This window comes from Dendrobates tinctorius, unplaced genomic scaffold (assembly GCF_039654945.1).
Source record: "Dendrobates tinctorius isolate UK_male_01 unplaced genomic scaffold, ASM3965494v1 ptg000080l, whole genome shotgun sequence".
In the NCBI taxonomy this organism is placed as follows: domain Eukaryota; kingdom Metazoa; phylum Chordata; class Amphibia; order Anura; family Dendrobatidae; genus Dendrobates; species Dendrobates tinctorius.
The window spans coordinates 442,109-463,640 of NW_027361748.1; the positions used below are offsets into that span (position 1 = coordinate 442,109).

Consider the following 21,532-nt stretch of genomic DNA (forward strand, 5'->3'; position numbering starts at 1 on the left):
GATGCTGGATATGTGCCCTGATGCCAAGCAGTGTCACCTCTGCCTGTCCCATCACCAACATCATGTCCTGTCCACATGTAATCATATGATATCCCCACCTATCGCCCACACAGAGGGGAGCAGGGCGTCTGACCCTTACCCATGGCGCCAGAAGGCTGCAGACAGGAGACGGGTTGCCAAGGCGGCACACTGAGCACGGGTCACTTGTTTACCAGGATGAGGGGACGGCGGGAGTCAGCCAGATGATTGTGATAACTCCGCTTACACAACATACTGAGGTCCGGGAGGCTGCGGCTCCGTCCTGACTGGACTTTGCTTTATTTAAACATCGCAGGAGAGTGAGGAAGGTAAGGAGCAAAAATCGACATTGTGTCGGCACAGCTCTGCATATAGGTGGACGGGGCACGGATGGAGCGGACAGGGTGCACCACAACAAGCCTCTGTGAGGGCAAAAAGCTAAAATACTGCCCCTGAGGGATAGGTGGTCTAACTACAGCTCTATGTATGAGCATGGTTTGTGTATATCTATCTATGAGTATGGAATATGTATAGAATATATAGCTATGTGTGCATGTATTTATGTATTAGCATGGTATGTATAAACAGGAGCTTCTCACAAAATTAGAATATCATCAAAAAGTGAATTTATTTCAGTTCTTCAATCCATAAAGTGACTCTCCTCTATTCTATAGCGTCATTACACACAGAGTGATCTATGTCTCGTGTTTATTTCTGGTAATGTTGATGATTACGGCTTACAGCCAATGAGAACCCAAAAGTCATTATCTCAGGAAATCAGAATACTTTATAACACCAGCTTGAAAAATGATGGTAAAATCTGAAATGTCGTCCTCCTGGAATGTATGATCAGTAAATGCACTCAATACTTGGTCGGACTCCTTCTGCATCAATTACTGCATCAATGCGGCGTGGCATGGAGGCGATCAGCCTGTGGCACTGCTGAGGGGTTATGGAAGCCCAGGTTGCTTTGATGGCAGCCTTCAGCTTGTCTGCATTGTTGGGTCTGGTGTCTCTCATCTTCCTCTTGACAATACTCCATAGATTCTCTATGGGGTTAAGGTCAGGCGAGTTTGCTGCCAATCAAGCCCAGTGATACTGTTGTTTTTACACCAGGTATTGGTACTTTTGGCCGTGTGGACAGGGGCCAAGTCCTGCTGGAGAATGACATTTCCATCTCCACAAAGCTTGTCGGCAGAGGGAAGCACAAAGAGCTCTAACATGTCCTGGTAGACGGCTGCGCTGACTTTGGTCTTGTTAAAACACAGTAAACCTACACCAGCAGATGACATGGCTCCCCAAACCACCACTGATGGTGGAGACTTCACACTAGACCTCCAGCAGCTTGGATTGTGGCCTCCACTCTTCCTCCAGACTCTGGGACCACTGACAACAGTCCGGTTCTTCTTCTCCTTGGCCCAGGTAAGACGCTTCTGGCGTTGTCTATTGGTCATGAGTGGCTGACACAAGGAATGTGACACCTGTAGCCCATGTCCTGGACACGTCTGAGTGTGGTGTGAAGCAATGACTCCAGCAGCAGTCCGCTCCTTGTGAATCTTCCCCACATTACTGAATGGCCTTTCCTTAACAATCCTTTCCAGGCTGCGGTTATCCCGGTTGCTTGTGCACCTTTTTCTACCACACTTTTTCCTTCCACTCCACTTTCCATTAATATTCTTGTATACAGCACTCTGTGAATAGCCGGCTTCTTTAGCAATGACCATTTGTGGCTTCCCCTCCTTGTGGAGTGACTGTCAGTGACTGCCTTCTGGACATCTGTCAGGTCAGCAGTCTTCCCCATGATTGTGGAGCTACTGAAACAGACTAAGGGACCTTTATAAACACTTAGGAGCCTTTACAGGTGTTTATTGTTAGTTAGTTATTGTTAGTTATTCTAATTACTGAGATAATGACTTTTGGGTTCTCATTGGCTGTAAGCCATAATCATCAACATTAACAGAAATAAACACGTGAAATAGATCACTCTGTTCACTCGCTTGACCATCTATTGGGGTATTGTCAAAAGGAAGATCACATACACCAGACCCAACAATGCAGATGAGCTGAAGGCTTCTATCAAAGCAACCTGGGCTTCCATAACCCCTCAGCAGTGCCACAAGCTGATCACCTCTATGCCACGCTACATTGATGCAGTAATTGATGCAAAAAGAGCCCTGACCAAGTATTTTTGTCCTCGGCCTCATATGTCTCTTATCCTGAGTCCCACATAAATTCCCCTTGTCCCCTTGGTGTCCTCTTCTTTCAGGTCTGGCGCGTTTGTGTTGAAATGGCTGCTGACCTATCTGAGGCTGGAGGCTGAGTTCAGTGCAACAGACGGCGCATGACAATGACGTCATACACTGTCATGTGCTGCTTGCATGGGCGTGCTGATGTCAGCCACCTGTGTCCATGTTAACTATTGCAGCACAAACTTTCTGCACCTCAATATATTTCAACTGAATGTGCGGCCTCGGATGCACATTAAGTTGAAACCAGCAGACCCCCTCTATGTCCTGCTCGGGGTCTCGCTGGTTTCTAACTTTTTGTGCAGACTCATGCACATTTGTGGCCTGCTGGAGGTCATTTTGCAGGGCTTTGGCAGTGCTCCTCCCGTTCCTCCTTGCACAAAGGCTGAGGTAGCGGTTCTGCTGCTGGGTTGTTGCCCTCCTGCGGCCCCCTCCACATCTCCAGGTAGGTGCCATCCTGGATGAGCTGCACTACCTGAGCCACTTGTGTGGGTTGTAGAGTCCGTCTCATGCTACCACGAGTGTGAAAGCACAACCAACATTCCAAAGTGACCAAAACATCAGCCAGAAAGCATTGGTACTGAGATGTGGTCTGTGGTCCCCACCTGCAGAACCACTCCTTTATTGAGGGTGTCTTGATAATTGCCAATAATTTCCATCTGTTGTCTATTCCATTTGCACAGCAGCAGGTGACATTGATTGTCACTCAGTGTTGCTTCCTAAGTGGACAGTTTGATCTCACAGAAGTTTGATTTACTTGGAGTTAGATTCTGTTGTTTAAGTGTTCCCTTTCTTTTTTTGTATTTTTTTGAGCAGTGTGTACAGTATATATATATTAACACTGTGTTCCAAATTATTATGCAAAAAATATTTCCTCCTATTTTCTGTAAATTACCTCTATGAATTGCAGTCATTGTTATTTTCCAGTCTTCTAATATTCTAGTATAATTGCAATGTTTTTGAACAATCTGCCTATGAAAACAGTATATTTTTAAAAATAAGAAACACTCGCAATGCATGTTCCAAATTATTATGCTCAGCAGAGTTTTCAACCTTTTTATTTTTATTTTGAACAAAACAATGGTGAATTGTGGAGTTATAAGCATTATCAGCTTATTACAGGATGAAATCAAACAGTTTTCAAGTCAGAACTTTCTTCTCGGTGATGTTACATTTGCACATAGGACCCTTGTTGGAAAGAAGCTTCTGAACTCTCTCGTCCATTGGATTTGTCAGTTTTTGGATGGTTTGTGCTTCCGTTTTGCCTGTGGACAGAATCCCCTCCCAGAGCTGCTGCTTAGAGGTGAGCTGCCTCCCGCCATCATAGACGCTCCTTGTGATGATGCTCCAGAGGTTCTCAATGGGGTTGAGGTCAGGGGAAGATGGTGGCCACACCATAAGTTTCTCCTCTTTTATGCCCATAGCAGCCAGAGATGCAGATGTGTTATTTGCAGCAGGAGACGGTGCATTATCAGGCATGACAATGATCTGGCTGCGGAAAGCACGGTTCTTCCTCTTGAACCATGGCAGGAAGTGCTGTTCTAGAAACTCCACATAGATTATGGAGTTCATCTTTACCCCTTCAGGGATCCTAAAGGGGCCGACAATCTCTCTCCCCATGATTCCAGCCCAAAACATTACTCCACCTCCTCCTTGTTGGCGCCTTAGCCGTGTTTTCATGGGGTGTCCATCAACCAGCCATCCTCTACGCCATCCATCTGGACCATCGAGCGTTGCACGGCACTCATCAGTCTTCATGTCTCGTTTGGCCACTGGAGCCGTTTCTGCTTGTGTGCAGTGGATAGAGGTGGTGGACAGGACGGCTTACGCACAGCTGCAAACCTCTGAAGGACCCTGCGTCTTGTTGTTCGGGGGACGTTAGAGGCACCAGCAGCTTCAAAAACTTGTCTGCTGCTATGACAAGGCATTTTTGCAGCTGCTCTTTTAACCTGACGCAATTGCCTGTTGGAAAGAGTCCTCAATTTTTCCTTAGCACGCACAAGTGTGTGTCGGGAATCAGCGACATACTTCTTGATTGTGCGATGATCAGGATGAAGTGTCTTGGCAATGTTAATTGTAGTCATGCCTTGACCTAAATACTCCACAATTTGTGGCTTCTCAGCAGCAGACACATCCTTTTTCTTTCCCATTTTGGCAAAAAATGTCGGCTGCTTAATAATGTGGAGCAGCCTTCTTCAGTAGTCTTGCCTTTATTTGGACGCACCGGCCAAACTAATGTGCACAGGTATCTGCAATTGCTTTCAGTGATATAAAGAGCCCTGACACACATCACCAGCAATGAGTGTAAATGACAAAAAATTCTAACCTTATCACTCCGAAACTCTTTTTGCATAATAATTTGGAACACAGTGTATATATATATATATATATATATATATATATATATATATATATATATATATATATATATATGTGTGTATATATTGGTAGGAGGTGTAACCTGGTGAGAAGTTTATTGACGTGAGAGGTCTACACTGGATTTGGACATGTGACTGGATGATTTGGACTTTTGACTATACAATATGCTCTGGTGATTATATGAACTTGACTCGTGGCTTTGAGATGTGTACTAATGACTTTGTGATGTGGCTTTTTACATTTCCTGCCTTGCTCTTTATTTTAGTAGCCTGATAATGTAGACTCACAGCACGCTATTTGCTTCTGTCTTTAGGTTCAGGGGTGAAGGCGTGATCCCATTACGGTTCCACATTAAACACATGTTAATGGATAGATAGTCTTATCTTAGGCGTGTCACGACACCCGTCTTACTGATCACTGGTGAAGAGTTGCTTCAATGAATTATCCATCGTCACTGCACATCGTACTCCAGAATTCTTATAATATCTGGTATATTACTGAGAATCCCCTGCCGCTCCCCCACACCCGTGCATCTCCCGGTATTTGCTGACTCTGCGCTTCCACACTATGTAATATAACTCACAGGATGGAAACATTATGATCTACACTGTACTACACTGTAACTCACACACTGGTATATATTTTTATATATATATATATATATATATATATATATATATATATATATATAGTAGGTGTGTGTGGCCCTGTGTACATGCGGTATATATATATATATACACCTGTGTGTGCATGTTTACTTCTTTTGGTTAACAAAATGCAAAGATAATGAACAAAGTGAAATCCATATTTTAGTGTGACTGTCCTTTTTTACATACCAGTAGTTACGTAGGTTGAATAAAAACCTAGGTGCATCAAGTTCACCCTTTCTCCACCAATTGTACATTTCGTCACTAATTTAACTATAACCCGCAATGTTATCTGTCTCAAGGAAATCGTCCGGCCCTTTTTTAAAAGCGATTCTAGTGTCAGCCATTACTGCCTCCTGTGGTCGGCATTCCACAGTCTGACTGCTCTAACTGTAAAGAACCCTTTCCTGTTTAGCTGCCGGAATCGCCTTTCTTCCACCTGTAATGAGTGCCCCCTGGTCCTCAGCACAGTGCTTTGATGGAACAAGTCATGTGCCAGTGTTGTACTGGCCACACATATATTACACATGTAAATGAGATCCCCTCTGAGGCGTCTATTCTCTAAGCTAAACATGCCCAACTTTTCCAACCTCTCCTCATATGAGAGACCTCCATCCCTTGTAATGATCTACTGCAGTTGCCCGTCGTTAAAATGATTCTAACTTCTGACTATCCTTTTTAAAATGTGGAGCCCAAAACGGAATCCCATATTCTAGATGTGGCCTCACCAGTGATTTATGAAGGGTTAATAATATGTTGGGATCGTGGGATTTTATCTCTTTTTATACATCCTAAAATCTTGCTTGCTTTTGCAGCTGCTGCCTGACATTGAGAGCTGCTGCTCAGCTTACTTGTAGCGAGAATCCCCCGTCCTTCTCTTGATCTGTGGTCCCGAGCAATAGGATTCCTCCGTCCAAGGTGCATCACTTTACATTTATCTATATTAAATCTCATTTGCCAAGTGTTTGCCCATCAGTCATCTTATTCAGATCGTTCTGTAATATTGTAATGTCAAGGTCAGAGTTTAATATCCTCCATAGTTTGGTGTCATCAGCAAAGAGCGACACTTTACTCTCAATCCCATCCACAAGGTCATTAATGAAGAGGTTAAAAAGAATCGGTCCAAGCACAGATCCCTGCGGTCACCACTGCTCCCAGTACAGATCCTTGCGGTCCCCACTGCTCCCAATACAGATCCTTGCGGTTCCCACTGCTCCCAGTACAGATCCCTGCGGTCCCCCACTGCTCCCAGTACAGATCCCTGCGGTCCCCACTGCTCCCAGTACAGATCCTTGTGGTCCCCACTGCTCCCAGTACAGACCCCCACAGTCCCCACTGCTCCCAGTACAGATCCCTGCGGTCCCCACTGCTCCCAGTACAGATCCCTGTGGTCCCCACTGCTCCCACTACAGACCCCCGCAGTCCCCACTGCTCCCAGTACAGATCCCTGCGGTCCCCACTGCTCCTAGTATGGACCCCCGCGATCCCCACTGCTCCCAGTACAGATCCCTGCGGTCCCCACTGCTCCCAGTACGGACCCCCGCGGTCCCCACTACTCCCAGTACAGATCCCTGCGGTCCCCCAATGCTCCCGGTACAGATCACTGCAGTCCCCACTGCTCCTGGTACAGATCCCTGCGGTCCCCACTGCTCCCGGTACAGATCCCCACTGCTCCCGGTACAGATCCCCACGGTCCCCATTGCTGACTTTATCCCATTTAGAGAATGTACCATTTATGACAGCTCTTTGTTTCCAGTCATTTAGCCAATTCCTTACCCATCTGCATATAGTTTCCATTAGTCCAGGCTTCTGGAGCTTCATGGATGAATGTCATCTGAGCCGGGGGATTTTCACAGACGTAGATGTTCTTATTTTTGTGTTAAACTCGTTATATCGGGTTGTGAATTTTGATTTTTGCCTTGTTGAATGATCCCTGTAACAGACAGTTCGTTGGTGAACACGGATGAGACGCACCTGTGTAATATCTCAGCCTTTTCTTTGTCCTCTGTGATTATCTTGCTATTGTCATCTTTTAAGGGGCTGGTATCATCTATTTTTTTTTTCTTTTTGGCATTGCTGTATTTGTAAAAAATGTTATGATTTATTTTAATGTCGTTGACGATTTGTTTCTCTGTGGATAACTCTGTAGCTTGATTTCTTTTTTACATTTCTTATTTAGATCTTTATACTCCTGGGATGCTATTTCAGTATTCTCGGCTTTCAGGATTTTGAATGCCCTTTGTTTTTATCTTTTTACACTTTGCACTGTTCTTTTGATCCATAATGGTTTCGTTTTATTCCTTGACATTTTATTACCAGAGGGTAGAAGTTTTCTGCAGGATTCTAGTAGTATTTCCTTAAAAATGCCCCATTTATGTTCGGTATCCCCAGGTACCGCGATGTTGTCCCAGTCTACACGATTAAGCTCTTCCCTTATTTTGTTAAAATCAGTTTTCTTAAAGTTCCAGGTTTTCTCATTTCTACTTTTGAATGTTTGATTGAAAATACATTGAAACTTACCATGTTATGGTCACTGCATCACAAATGCTCCCTGACCTGTAGATCTGAAATTGTATCTGGTCTATGTGACAGGTCCAGATCCAGCAGATTACCTCCCCTGGTCTATGTGACAGGTCCAGATCCAGCAGATTACCTCCCCTGGTCTATGTGACAGGTCCAGATCCAGCAGATTACCTCCCCTGGTCTATGTAACAGGACCAGATCCAACAGATTACCTCCCCTGGTCTATGTGACATGACCAGATCCAGCAGATTACCTCCCCTGGTCTATGTGACAGGACCAGATCCACCACATTACCTCCCCTGGTCTATGTGACAGGACCAGATCCAGCAGATTACCTCCCCAGGTCTATGTGACAGGACAAGATCCAGCAGATTACCTCCCCTGGTCTATGTGACAGGGCCAGATCCAGCAGATTACCTCCCCTGGTCTATGTGACAGGACCAGATGCAGCAGATTACCTCCCCTGGTCTATGTGACAGGTCCAGATCCAGCAGATTACCTCCCCTGGTCTATGTAACAGGACCAGATCCAACAGATTACCTCCCCTGGTCTATGTGACATGACCAGATCCAGCAGATTACCTCCCCTGGTCTATGTGACAGGACCAGATCCACCACATTACCTCCCCTGGTCTATGTGACAGGACCAGATCCAGCAGATTACCTCCCCAGGTCTATGTGACAGGACAAGATCCAGCAGATTACCTCCCCTGGTCTATGTGACAGGGCCAGATCCAGCAGATTACCTCCCCTGGTCTATGTGACAGGGCCAGATGCAGCAGATTACCTCCCCAGGTCTATGTGACAGGACCAGATGCAGCAGATTACCTCCCCTGGTCTATGTGACAGGACCAGATGCAGCAGATTACCTCCCCTGGTCTATGTGACAGGACCAGATCCAGCAGATTACCTCCCCTGGTCTATGTGACAGGGCCAGATGCAGCAGATTACCTCCCCAGGTCTATGTGACAGGACCAGATGCAGCAGATTACCTCCCCTGGTCTATGTGACAGGACCAGATCCAGCAGATTACCTCCCCTGGTCTATGTGACAGGACCAGATCCAGCAGATTACCTCCCCTGGTCTATGTGACAGGGCCAGATGCAGCAGATTACCTCCCCTGGTCTATGTGACAGGACCAGATCCAGCAGATTACCTCCCCTGGTCTATGTGACAGGACCAGATCCAGCAGATTACCTCCCCTGGTCTATGTGACAGGACCAGATGCAGCAGATTACCTCCCCAGGTCTATGTGACAGGGCCAGATCCAGCAGATTACCTCCCCTGGTCTATGTGACAGGACCAGATGCAGCAGATTACCTCCCCTGGTCTATGTGACAGGACCAGATGCAGCAGATTTCCTCCCCTGGTCTATGTGACAGGACCAGATGCAGCAGATTACCTCCCCTGGTCTATGTGACAGAACCAGATCCAGCAGATTTCCTCCCCAGGTCTATGTGACAGTACCAGATCCAGCAGATTACCTCCCCTGGTCTATGTGACAGGACCAGATCCAGCAGATTACCTCCCCTGGTCTATGTGACAGGACCAGATGCAGCAGATTACCTCCCCAGGTCTATGTGACAGGACCAGATCCAGCAGATTACCTCCCCTGGTCTATGTGACAGGACCAGATCCAGCAGATTACCTCCCCTGGTCTATGTGACAGGACCAGATGCAGCAGATTACCTCACCTTGTCTATGTGACAGAACCAGATCCAGCAGATTTCCTCCCCAGGTCTATGTGACAGGACCAGATCCAGCAGATTACCTCCCCTGGTCTATGTGACAGGACCAGATCCAGCAGATTACCTCCCCTGGTCTATGTGACAGGGCCAGATGCAGCAGATTACCTCCCCAGGTCTATGTGACAGGGCAAGATCCAGCAGATTACCTCCCCTGGTCTATGTGACAGGACCAGATCCAGCAGATTACCTCCCCTGGTCTATGTGACAGGGCCAGATGCAGCAGATTACCTCCCCGGGTCTATGTGACAGGGCCAGATGCAGCAGATTACCTCCCCAGGTCTATGTGACAGGGCAAGATCCAGCAGATTACCTCCCCTGGTCTATGTGACAGGACCAGATCCAGCAGATTACCTCCCCTGGTCTATGTGACAGGGCCAGATGCAGCAGATTACCTCCCCGGGTCTATGTGACAGGGCCAGATGCAGCAGATTACCTCCCCAGGTCTATGTGACAGGACCAGATCCAGCAGATTACCTCCCCTGGTCTATGTGACAGGGCAAGATCCAGCAGATTACCTCCCCTGGTCTATGTGACAGGACCAGATCCAGCAGATTACCTCCCCTGGTCTATGTGACAGGGCCAGATGCAGCAGATTACCTCCCCGGGTCTATGTGACAGGGCCAGATGCAGCAGTTTACCTCCCCAGGTCTATGTGACAGGGCCAGATCCAGCAGATTACCTCCCCTGGTCTATGTGACAGGACTAGATGCAGCAGATTACCTCCCCTGGTCTATGTGACAGGACCAGATGCAGCAGATTACCTCCCCTGGTCTATGTGACAGAACCAGATCCAGCAGATTTCCTCCCCAGGTCTATGTGACAGGACCAGATCCAGCAGATTACCTCCCCTGGTCTATGTGACAGGACCAGATCCAGCAGATTACCTCCCCTGGTCTATGTGACAGGACCAGATCCAGCAGATTACCTCACCTTGTCTATGTGACAGGACCAGATCCAGCAGATTACCTCCCCTGGTCTATGTGACAGGACCAGATCCAGCAGATTACCTCCCCTGGTCTATGTGACAGGACCAGATGCAGCAGATTACCTCCCCTGGTCTCTGTGACAGGACAAGATCCAGCAGATTACCTCCCCAGGCCTCTGTGACAGGACCAGATCCAGCAGATTACCTCACCTTGTGTATGTGACAGGACCAGATCCAGCAGATTTCCTCCCCAGGTCAATGTGACAGGACCAGATGCAGCAGATTACCTCCCCAGGTCTCTGTGACAGGGCTAGATCCAGCAGATTACCTTCCCTGGTCTATGTGACAGGACCAGATGCAGCAGATTACCTCCCCAGGTCTCTGTAACAGGACAAGATCCAGCAGCTTACCTCCCCAGGCCTCTGTGACAGGACCAGATCCAGCAGATTACCTCCCCAGGTCTATGTGACAGGACCAGATGCAGCAGATTACCTCCCCTGGTCTATGTGACAGGGCCAGATCCAGCAGATTACCTCCCCTGGTCTATGTGACAGGACCAGATCCAGCAGATTACCTCCCCTGGTCTATGTGACAGGGCCAGATCCTGCAGATTACCTCCCCAGGTCTATGTGACAGGATCAGATCCAGATGTCCTCCCCTGGTCTATGTGACAGGTCCAGATCCAGCAGATTACCTCCCCTGGTCTATGTGACAGGACCAGATGCAACAGATTACCTCCCCTGGTCTATGTGACAGGGCCAGATCCAGCAGATTACCTCCCCAGGTCTATGTGACAGGACCAGATACAGCAGATTACCTCTCCAGGTCTTTGTGACAGGACCAGATCCAGCAGATTACCTCCCCTGGTCTATGTGACAGGACCAGATCCAGCAGATTACCTCCCCTGGTCTATGTGACAGGGCCAGATCCTGCAGATTACCTCCCCAGGTCTATGTGACAGGATCAGATCCAGATGTCCTCCCCTGGTCTATGTGACAGGTCCAGATCCAGCAGATTACCTCCCCTGGTCTATGTGACAGGACCAGATGCAACAGATTACCTCCCCTGGTCTATGTGACAGGGCCAGATCCAGCAGATTACCTCCCCAGGTCTATGTGACAGGACCAGATGCAGCAGATTACCTCCTCTGGTCTATGTGACAGGACCAGATCCAGCAGATTACCTCCCCTGGTCTGTGACAGGACCAGATCCAGCAGATTACCTCCCCGGTCTATGTGACAGGACCAGATCCAGCAGATTACCTCCCCAGGTCTATGTGACAGGGCCAGATCCAGCAGATTACCTCCCCAGGTCTATGTGACAGGGCTAGATCCAGCAGATTACCTCCCCAGGTCTATGTGACAAAGCCAGATGCAGCAGATTACCTCCCCTGGTCTATGTGACAGGTCCAGATCCAGCAGATTACCTCCCCTGGTCTATGTGACAGGACCAGATGCAACAGATTACCTCCCCAGGTCTATGTGACAGGGCTAGATCCAGCAGATTACCTCCCCAGGTCTATGTGACAGGGCTAGATCCAGCAGATTACCTCCCCAGGTCTATGTGACAAAGCCAGATGCAGCAGATTACCTCCCCTGGTCTATGTGACAGGGCCAGATCCAGCAGATTACCTCCCCTGGTCTATGTGACAGGGCCAGATCCAGCAGATTACCTCACCAGGTCTCTGTGACAGGACCAGATGCAGCAGATTACCTCCCCAGGTCTATGTGACAGGGCCAGATCCAGCAGATTACCTCCCCAGGTCTATGTGACAGGGCCAGATCCAGCAGATTACCTCACCTTGTCTATGTGACAAGATCAGATCCAGCAGATTACCTCCCCAGGTCTATGTGACAGGGCCAGATCCAGCAGATTACCTCACCAGGTCTCTGTGCCAGGGCCAGATGCAGTAGATTACCACCCTTGGTCTATGTGAAAGGGCCAGATCCAGCAGATTACCTCTCAACGTCTATGTGACAGGGCCAGATCCAGCAGATTACCTCCCCTGGTCTATGTGACAGGACCAGATGCAGCAGATTACCTCTCAACGTCTATGTGACAGGGCCAGATCCAGCAGATTACCTCCCCTGGTCTATGTGACAGTGCCAGATCCAGCAGATTACCTCCCCTGGTCTATGTGACAGGACCAGATCTAGCAGATTACCTCCCCTGGTTTATGTGTCAGGGCCAGATCCAGCAGATTACCTCCCCTTGTCTATGTGACAGGAACAGATCCAGCAGATTACCTCCCCTGGCCTATGTGACAGGGCCAGATGCAGCAGATTAACTCCCCTTGTCTATGTGACAGGGCCAGATGCAGCAGATTACCTCCCCTGGTCTATGTGACAGGACCAGATCCAGCAGATTACCTCCCCTGGTCTCTGTGACAGGACCAGATGCAGCAGATTACCTCCCCAGGTCTATGTGACAGGGCCAGATCCAGCAGATTACCTCCCCTGGTCTACGTGACAGGGCCAGATCCAGCAGATTACCTCCCCTGGTCTATGTGACAGGACCAGATCCAGCAGATTACCTCCCCTGGTCTATGTGACAGGACCAGATCCAGCAGATTACCTCCCCTGGTCTATGTGACAGGGCCAGATCCAGCAGATAATCTCCCCTGGTCTATGTGACAGGACCAGATGCAGCAGATTACCTCCCCTGGTCTATGTGACAGGGCCAGATGCAGCAGATTACCTCCCCTGGTCTATGTGACAGGACCAGATCCAGCAGATTACCTCCCCAGGTCTCTGTGACAGGGCCAGATCCAGCAGATTACCTCCCCTGGTCTATGTGACAGGACCAGATGCAGCAGATTACCTCCCCAGGTCTCTGTGACAGGACCAGATCCAGCAGATTACCTCCCCAGGTCTATATGACAGGACCAGATGCAGCAGATTACCTCCCCAGGTCTATGTGACAGGACCAGATGCAGCAGATTACCTCCCCTGGTCTATGTGACAGGACCAGATCTAGCAGATTACCTCCCCTGGTTTATGTGACAGGGCCAGATCCAGCAGATTACCTCCCCTTGTCTATGTGACAGGACCAGATGCAGCAGATTACCTCCCCTGGTCTATGTGACAGGACCAGATCTAGCAGATTACCTCCCCTGGTTTATGTGACAGGGCCAGATCCAGCAGATTACCTCCCCTTGTCTATGTGACAGGGCCAGATCCTGCAGATTACCTCCCCAGGTCTATGTGACAGGATCAGATCCAGATGTCCTCCCCTGGTCTATGTGACAGGTCCAGATCCAGCAGATTACCTCCCCTGGTCTATGTGACAGGACCAGATGCAACAGATTACCTCCCCTGGTCTATGTGACAGGGCCAGATCCAGCAGATTACCTCCCCAGGTTTATGTGACAGGACCAGATACAGCAGATTACCTCTCCAGGTCTTTGTGACAGGACCAGATCCAGCAGATTACCTCCCCTGGTCTATGTGACAGGACCAGATCCAGCAGATTACCTCCCCTGGTCTATGTGACAGGGCCAGATCCTGCAGATTACCTCCCCAGGTCTATGTGACAGGATCAGATCCAGATGTCCTCCCCTGGTCTATGTGACAGGTCCAGATCCAGCAGATTACCTCCCCTGGTCTATGTGACAGGACCAGATGCAACAGATTACCTCCCCTGGTCTATGTGACAGGGCCAGATCCAGCAGATTACCTCCCCAGGTCTATGTGACAGGACCAGATGCAGCAGATTACCTCCCCTGGTCTATGTGACAGTACCAGATCCAGCAGATTACCTCCTCTGGTCTATGTGACAGGACCAGATCCAGCAGATTACCTCCCCTGGTCTGTGACAGGACCAGATCCAGCAGATTACCTCCCCGGTCTATGTGACAGGACCAGATCCAGCAGATTACCTCCCCAGGTCTATGTGACAGGGCCAGATCCAGCAGATTACCTCCCCAGGTCTATGTGACAGGGCTAGATCCAGCAGATTACCTCCCCAGGTCTATGTGACAAAGCCAGATGCAGCAGATTACCTCCCCTGGTCTATGTGACAGGGCCAGATCCAGTAGATTACCTCCCCAGGTCTCTGTGACAGGACAAGATCCAGCAGATTACCTCCCCAGGCCTCTGTGACAGGACCAGATCCAGCAGATTACCTCCCCAGGTCTATGTGACAGGACCAGATGCAGCAGATTACCTCCCCAGGTCTATGTGACAGGACCAGATGCAGCAGATTACCTCCCCTGGTCTATGTGACAGGGCCAGATCCAGCAGATTACCTCCCCTGGTCTATGTGACAGGACCAGATCCAGCAGATTACCTCCCCTGGTCTATGTGACAGAACCAGATCCAGCAGATTACCTCCCCTGGTCTATGTGACAGGGCCAGATGCAGCAGATTACCTCCCCTGGTCTATGTGACAGGGCCAGATGCAGCAGATTACCTCTCCAGGTCTATGTGACAGGACCAGATCCAGCAGATTACCTCCCCAGGTCTCTGTGACAGGGCCAGATCCAGCAGATTACCTCCACTGGTCTATGTGACAGGACCAGATCCAGCAGATTACCTCCACTGGTCTATGTGACAGAACCAGATCCAGCAGATTACCTCCCCTGGTCTATGTGACAGGACCAGATCCAGCAGATTTCCTCCCCAGGTCTATGTGACAGGACCAGATGCAGCAGATTTCCTCCCCAGGTCTATGTGACAGGACCAGATACAGCAGATTACCTCCCCTGGTCTATGTGACAGGACCAGATCCAGCAGATTACCTCCCCTGGTCTATGTGACAGGGCCAGATCCTGCAGATTACCTCCCCTGGTCTATGTGACAGGGCCAGATCCTGCAGATTACCTCCCCAGGTCTATGTGACAGGATCAGATCCAGATTACCTCCCCAGGTCTATGTGACAGGACCAGATGCAGCAGATTACCTCTCCAGGTCTTTGTGACAGGACCAGATCCAGCAGATTACCTCCCCTGGTCTATGTGACAGGACCAGATCCAGCAGATTACCTCCCCTGGTCTATGTGACAGGGCCAGATCCTGCAGATTACCTCCCCAGGTCTATGTGACAGGATCAGATTCAGATTACCTCCCCAGGTCTATGTGACAGGACCAGATGCAGCAGATTACCTCCCCTGGTCTATGTGACAGTACCAGATCCAGCAGATTACCTCCTCTGGTCTATGTGACAGGGCCAGATCCAGCAGATTACCTCCCCAGGTCTATGTGACAGGACCAGATGCAACAGATTACCTCCCCTGGTCTATGTGACAGGGCCAGATCCAGCAGATTACCTCCCCAGGTCTATGTGACAGGACCAGATGCAGCAGATTACCTCCCCTGGTCTATGTGACAGTACCAGATCCAGCAGATTACCTCCTCTGGTCTATGTGACAGGACCAGATCCAGCAGATTACCTCCCCTGGTCTGTGACAGGACCAGATCCAGCAGATTACCTCCCCGGTCTATGTGACAGGACCAGATCCAGCAGATTACCTCCCCAGGTCTATGTGACAGGGCCAGATCCAGCAGATTACCTCCCCAGGTCTATGTGACAGGGCTAGATCCAGCAGATTACCTCCCCAGGTCTATGTGACAAAGCCAGATGCAGCAGATTACCTCCCCTGGTCTATGTGACAGGGCCAGATCCAGTAGATTACCTCCCCAGGTCTCTGTGACAGGACAAGATCCAGCAGATTACCTCCCCAGGCCTCTGTGACAGGACCAGATCCAGCAGATTACCTCCCCAGGTCTATGTGACAGGACCAGATGCAGCAGATTACCTCCCCAGGTCTATGTGACAGGACCAGATGCAGCAGATTACCTCCCCTGGTCTATGTGACAGGGCCAGATCCAGCAGATTACCTCCCCTGGTCTATGTGACAGGACCAGATCCAGCAGATTACCTCCCCTGGTCTATGTGACAGAACCAGATCCAGCAGATTACCTCCCCTGGTCTATGTGACAGGGCCAGATGCTGCAGATTACCTCCCCTGGTCTATGTGACAGGGCCAGATGCAGCAGATTACCTCTCCAGGTCTATGTGACAGGACCAGATCCAGCAGATTACCTCCCCAGGTCTATGTGACAGGGCCAGATCCAGCAGATTACCTCACCAGGTCTCTGTGCCAGGGCCAGATGCAGTAGATTACCACCCTTGGTCTATGTGACAGGGCCAGATCCAGCACATTACCTCCCCTGGTCTATGTGACAGGACCAGATGCAGCAGATTACCTCTCAACGTCTATGTGACAGGGCCAGATCCAGCAGATTACCTCCCCAGGTCTATGTGACAGGGCCAGATCCAGCAGATTACCTCCCCTGGTCTACGTGACAGGGCCAGATCCAGCAGATTACCTCCCCTGGTCTATGTGACAGGACCAGATCCAGCAGATTACCTCCCCTGGTCTATGTGACAGGACCAGATCCAGCAGATTACCTCCCCTGGTCTATGTGACAGGGCCAGATCCAGCAGATAATCTCCCCTGGTCTATGTGACAGGACCAGATGCAGCAGATTACCTCCCCTGGTCTATGTGACAGGGCCAGATGCAGCAGATTACCTCCCCTGGTCTATGAGACAGGACCAGATGCAGCAGATTACCTCCCCAGGTCTCTGTGACAGGACCAGATCCAGCAGATTACCTCCCCAGGTCTATATGACAGGACCAGATGCAGCAGATTACCTCCCCAGGTCTATGTGACAGGACCAGATGCAGCAGATTACCTCCCCTGGTCTATGTGACAGGACCAGATCTAGCAGATTACCTCCCCTGGTTTATGTGACAGGGCCAGATCCAGCAGATTACCTCCCCTTGTCTATGTGACAGGACCAGATGCAGCAGATTACCTCCCCTGGTCTATGTGACAGGACCAGATCTAGCAGATTACCTCCCCTGGTTTATGTGACAGGGCCAGATCCAGCAGATTACCTCCCCTTGTCTATGTGACAGGGCCAGATCCTGCAGATTACCTCCCCAGGTCTATGTGACAGGATCAGATCCAGATGTCCTCCCCTGGTCTATGTGACAGGTCCAGATCCAGCAGATTACCTCCCCTGGTCTATGTGACAGGACCAGATGCAACAGATTACCTCCCCTGGTCTATGTGACAGGGCCAGATCCAGCAGATTACCTCCCCAGGTCTATGTGACAGGACCAGATACAGCAGATTACCTCTCCAGGTCTTTGTGACAGGACCAGATCCAGCAGATTACCTCCCCTGGTCTATGTGACAGGACCAGATCCAGCAGATTACCTCCCCTGGTCTATGTGACAGGGCCAGATCCTGCAGATTACCTCCCCAGGTCTATGTGACAGGATCAGATCCAGATGTCCTCCCCTGGTCTATGTGACAGGTCCAGATCCAGCAGATTACCTCCCCTGGTCTATGTGACAGGACCAGATGCAACAGATTACCTCCCCTGGTCTATGTGACAGGGCCAGATCCAGCAGATTACCTCCCCAGGTCTATGTGACAGGACCAGATGCAGCAGATTACCTCCCCTGGTCTATGTGACAGTACCAGATCCAGCAGATTACCTCCTCTGGTCTATGTGACAGGACCAGATCCAGCAGATTACCTCCCCTGGTCTGTGACAGGACCAGATCCAGCAGATTACCTCCCCGGTCTATGTGACAGGACCAGATCCAGCAGATTACCTCCCCAGGTCTATGTGACAGGGCCAGATCCAGCAGATTACCTCCCCAGGTCTATGTGACAGGGCTAGATCCAGCAGATTACCTCCCCAGGTCTATGTGACAAAGCCAGATGCAGCAGATTACCTCCCCTGGTCTATGTGACAGGGCCAGATCCAGTAGATTACCTCCCCAGGTCTCTGTGACAGGACAAGATCCAGCAGATTACCTCCCCAGGCCTCTGTGACAGGACCAGATCCAGCAGATTACCTCCCCAGGTCTATGTGACAGGACCAGATGCAGCAGATTACCTCCCCAGGTCTATGTGACAGGACCAGATGCAGCAGATTACCTCCCCTGGTCTATGTGACAGGGCCAGATCCAGCAGATTACCTCCCCTGGTCTATGTGACAGGACCAGATCCAGCAGATTACCTCCCCTGGTCTATGTGACAGAACCAGATCCAGCAGATTACCTCCCCTGGTCTATGTGACAGGGCCAGATGCAGCAGATTACCTCCCCTGGTCTATGTGACAGGGCCAGATGCAGCAGATTACCTCTCCAGGTCTATGTGACAGGACCAGATCCAGCAGATTACCTCCCCAGGTCTGTGTGACAGGGCCAGATCCAGCAGATTACCTCCACTGGTCTATGTGACAGGACCAGATCCAGCAGATTACCTCCACTGGTCTATGTGACAGAACCAGATCCAGCAGATTACCTCCCCTGGTCTATGTGACAGGACCAGATCCAGCAGATTTCCTCCCCAGGTCTATGTGACAGGACCAGATGCAGCAGATTTCCTCCCCAGGTCTATGTGACAGGACCAGATACAGCAGATTACCTCCCCTGGTCTATGTGACAGGACCAGATCCAGCAGATTACCTCCCCTGGTCTATGTGACAGGGCCAGATCCTGCAGATTACCTCCCCTGGTCTATGTGACAGGGCCAGATCCTGCAGATTACCTCCCCAGGTCTATGTGACAGGATCAGATCCAGATTACCTCCCCAGGTCTATGGGACAGGACCAGATGCAACAGATTACCTCTCCAGGTCTTTGTGACAGGACCAGATCCAGCAGATTACCTCCCCTGGTCTATGTGACAGGACCAGATCCAGCAGATTACCTCCCCTGGTCTATGTGACAGGGCCAGATCCTGCAGATTACCTCCCCAGGTCTATGTGACAGGATCAGATCCAGATTACCTCCCCAGGTCTATGTGACAGGACCAGATGCAGCAGATTACCTCCCCTGGTCTATGTGACAGTACCAGATCCAGCAGATTACCTCCTCTGGTCTATGTGACAGGGCCAGATCCAGCAGATTACCTCCCCAGGTCTATGTGACAGGACCAGATGCAACAGATTACCTCCCCTGGTCTATGTGACAGGGCCAGATCCAGCAGATTACCTCCCCAGGTCTATGTGACAGGACCAGATGCAGCAGATTACCTCCCCTGGTCTATGTGACAGTACCAGATCCAGCAGATTACCTCCTCTGGTCTATGTGACAGGACCAGATCCAGCAGATTACCTCCCCTGGTCTGTGACAGGACCAGATCCAGCAGATTACCTCCCCGGTCTATGTGACAGGACCAGATCCAGCAGATTACCTCCCCAGGTCTATGTGACAGGGCCAGATCCAGCAGATTACCTCCCCAGGTCTATGTGACAGGGCTAGATCCAGCAGATTACCTCCCCAGGTCTATGTGACAAAGCCAGATGCAGCAGATTACCTCCCCTGGTCTATGTGACAGGGCCAGATCCAGTAGATTACCTCCCCAGGTCTCTGTGACAGGACAAGATCCAGCAGATTACCTCCCCAGGCCTCTGTGACAGGACCAGATCCAGCAGATTACCTCCCCAGGTCTATGTGACAGGACCAGATGCAGCAGATTACCTCCCCAGGTCTATGTGACAGGACCAGATGCAGCAGATTACCTCCCCTGGTCTATGTGACAGGGCCAGATCCAGCAGATTACCTCCCCTGGTCTATGTGACAGGACCAGATCCAGCAGATTACCTCCCCTGGTCTATGTGACAGAACCAGATCCAGCAGATTACCTCCCCTGGTCTATGTGACAGGGCCAGATGCAGCAGATTACCTCCCCTGGTCTATGTGACAGGGCCAGATGCAGCAGATTACCTCTCCAGGTCTATGTGACAGGACCAGATCCAGCAGATTACCTCCCCAGGTCTCTGTGACAGGGCCAGATCCAGCAGGTTACCTCCCCAGGTCTATGTGACAGGACCAGATCCAGCAGATTACCTCCACTGGTCTATGTGACAGAACCAGATCCAGCAGATTACCTCCCCTGGTCTATGTGACAGGACCAGATCCAGCAGATTTCCTCCCCAGGTCTATGTGACAGGACCAGATGCAGCAGATTTCCTCCCCAGGTCTATGTGACAGGACCAGATGCAGCAGATTACCTCTCCAGGTCTTTGTGACAGGACCAGATCCAGCAGATTACCTCCCCTGGTCTATGTGACAGGACCAGATCCAGCAGATTACCTCCCCTGGTCTATGTGACAGGGCCAGATCCTGCAGATTACCTCCCCAGGTCTATGTGACAGGATCAGATCCAGATTACCTCCCCAGGTCTATGTGACAGGACCAGATGCAGCAGATTACCTCCCCTGGTCTATGTGACAGTACCAGATCCAGCAGATTACCTCCTCTGGTCTATGTGACAGGGCCAGATCCAGCAGATTACCTCCCCAGGTCTATGTGACAGGACCAGATGCAGCAGATTACCTCCCCTGGTCTATGTGACAGTACCAGATCCAGCAGATTACCTCCTCTGGTCTATGTGACAGGACCAGATCCAGCAGATTACCTCCCCTGGTCTGTGACAGGACCAGATCCAGCAGATTACCTCCCCGGTCTATGTGACAGGACCAGATCCAGCAGATTACCTCCCCAGGTCTATGTGACAGGGCCAGATCCAGCAGATTACCTCCCCAGGTCTATGTGACAGGGCTAGATCCAGCAGATTACCTCCCCAGGTCTATGTGACAAAGCCAGATGCAGCAGATTACCTCCCCTGGTCTATGTGACAGGGCCAGATCCAGCAGATTACCTCCCCTGGTCTATGTGACAGGGCCAGATCCAGCAGATTACCTCACCAGGTCTCTGTGACAGGACCAGATGCAGCAGATTACCTCCCCAGGTCTATGTGACAGGGCCAGATCCAGCAGATTACCTCCCCAGGTCTATGTGACAGGGCCAGATCCAGCAGATTACCTCACCTTGTCTATGTGACAAGATCAGATCCAGCAGATTACCTCCCCAGGTCTATGTGACAGGGCCAGATCCAGCAGATTACCTCACCAGGTCTCTGTGCCAGGGCCAGATGCAGTAGATTACCACCCTTGGTCTATGTGACAGGGCCAGATCCAGCACATTACCTCCCCTGGTCTATGTGACAGGACCAGA

At 50.4% G+C, this 21,532-nt stretch overlaps 1 protein-coding gene across 4 annotated transcripts in view; it reads left to right on the forward strand.

Annotated features, from left to right (window-relative positions):
- The first annotated feature begins 233 nt into the window (after positions 1-233).
- TFR2 (transferrin receptor 2) overlaps positions 234-21,532 on the forward strand; it is a 147,351-nt gene continuing 126,052 nt past the window's right edge. The window contains exon 1 of one of the 4 annotated variants that reach the window (XM_073583692.1): positions 234-347. The gene's annotated coding sequence lies outside the window, so the exon portion shown is untranslated. Of the gene's footprint in view, positions 348-393; positions 503-1,334; positions 1,441-6,108; positions 6,209-21,532 lie in introns of those variants that run through there. The other 3 variants (XM_073583693.1, XM_073583695.1, XM_073583694.1) reach the window with 3 other exon arrangements.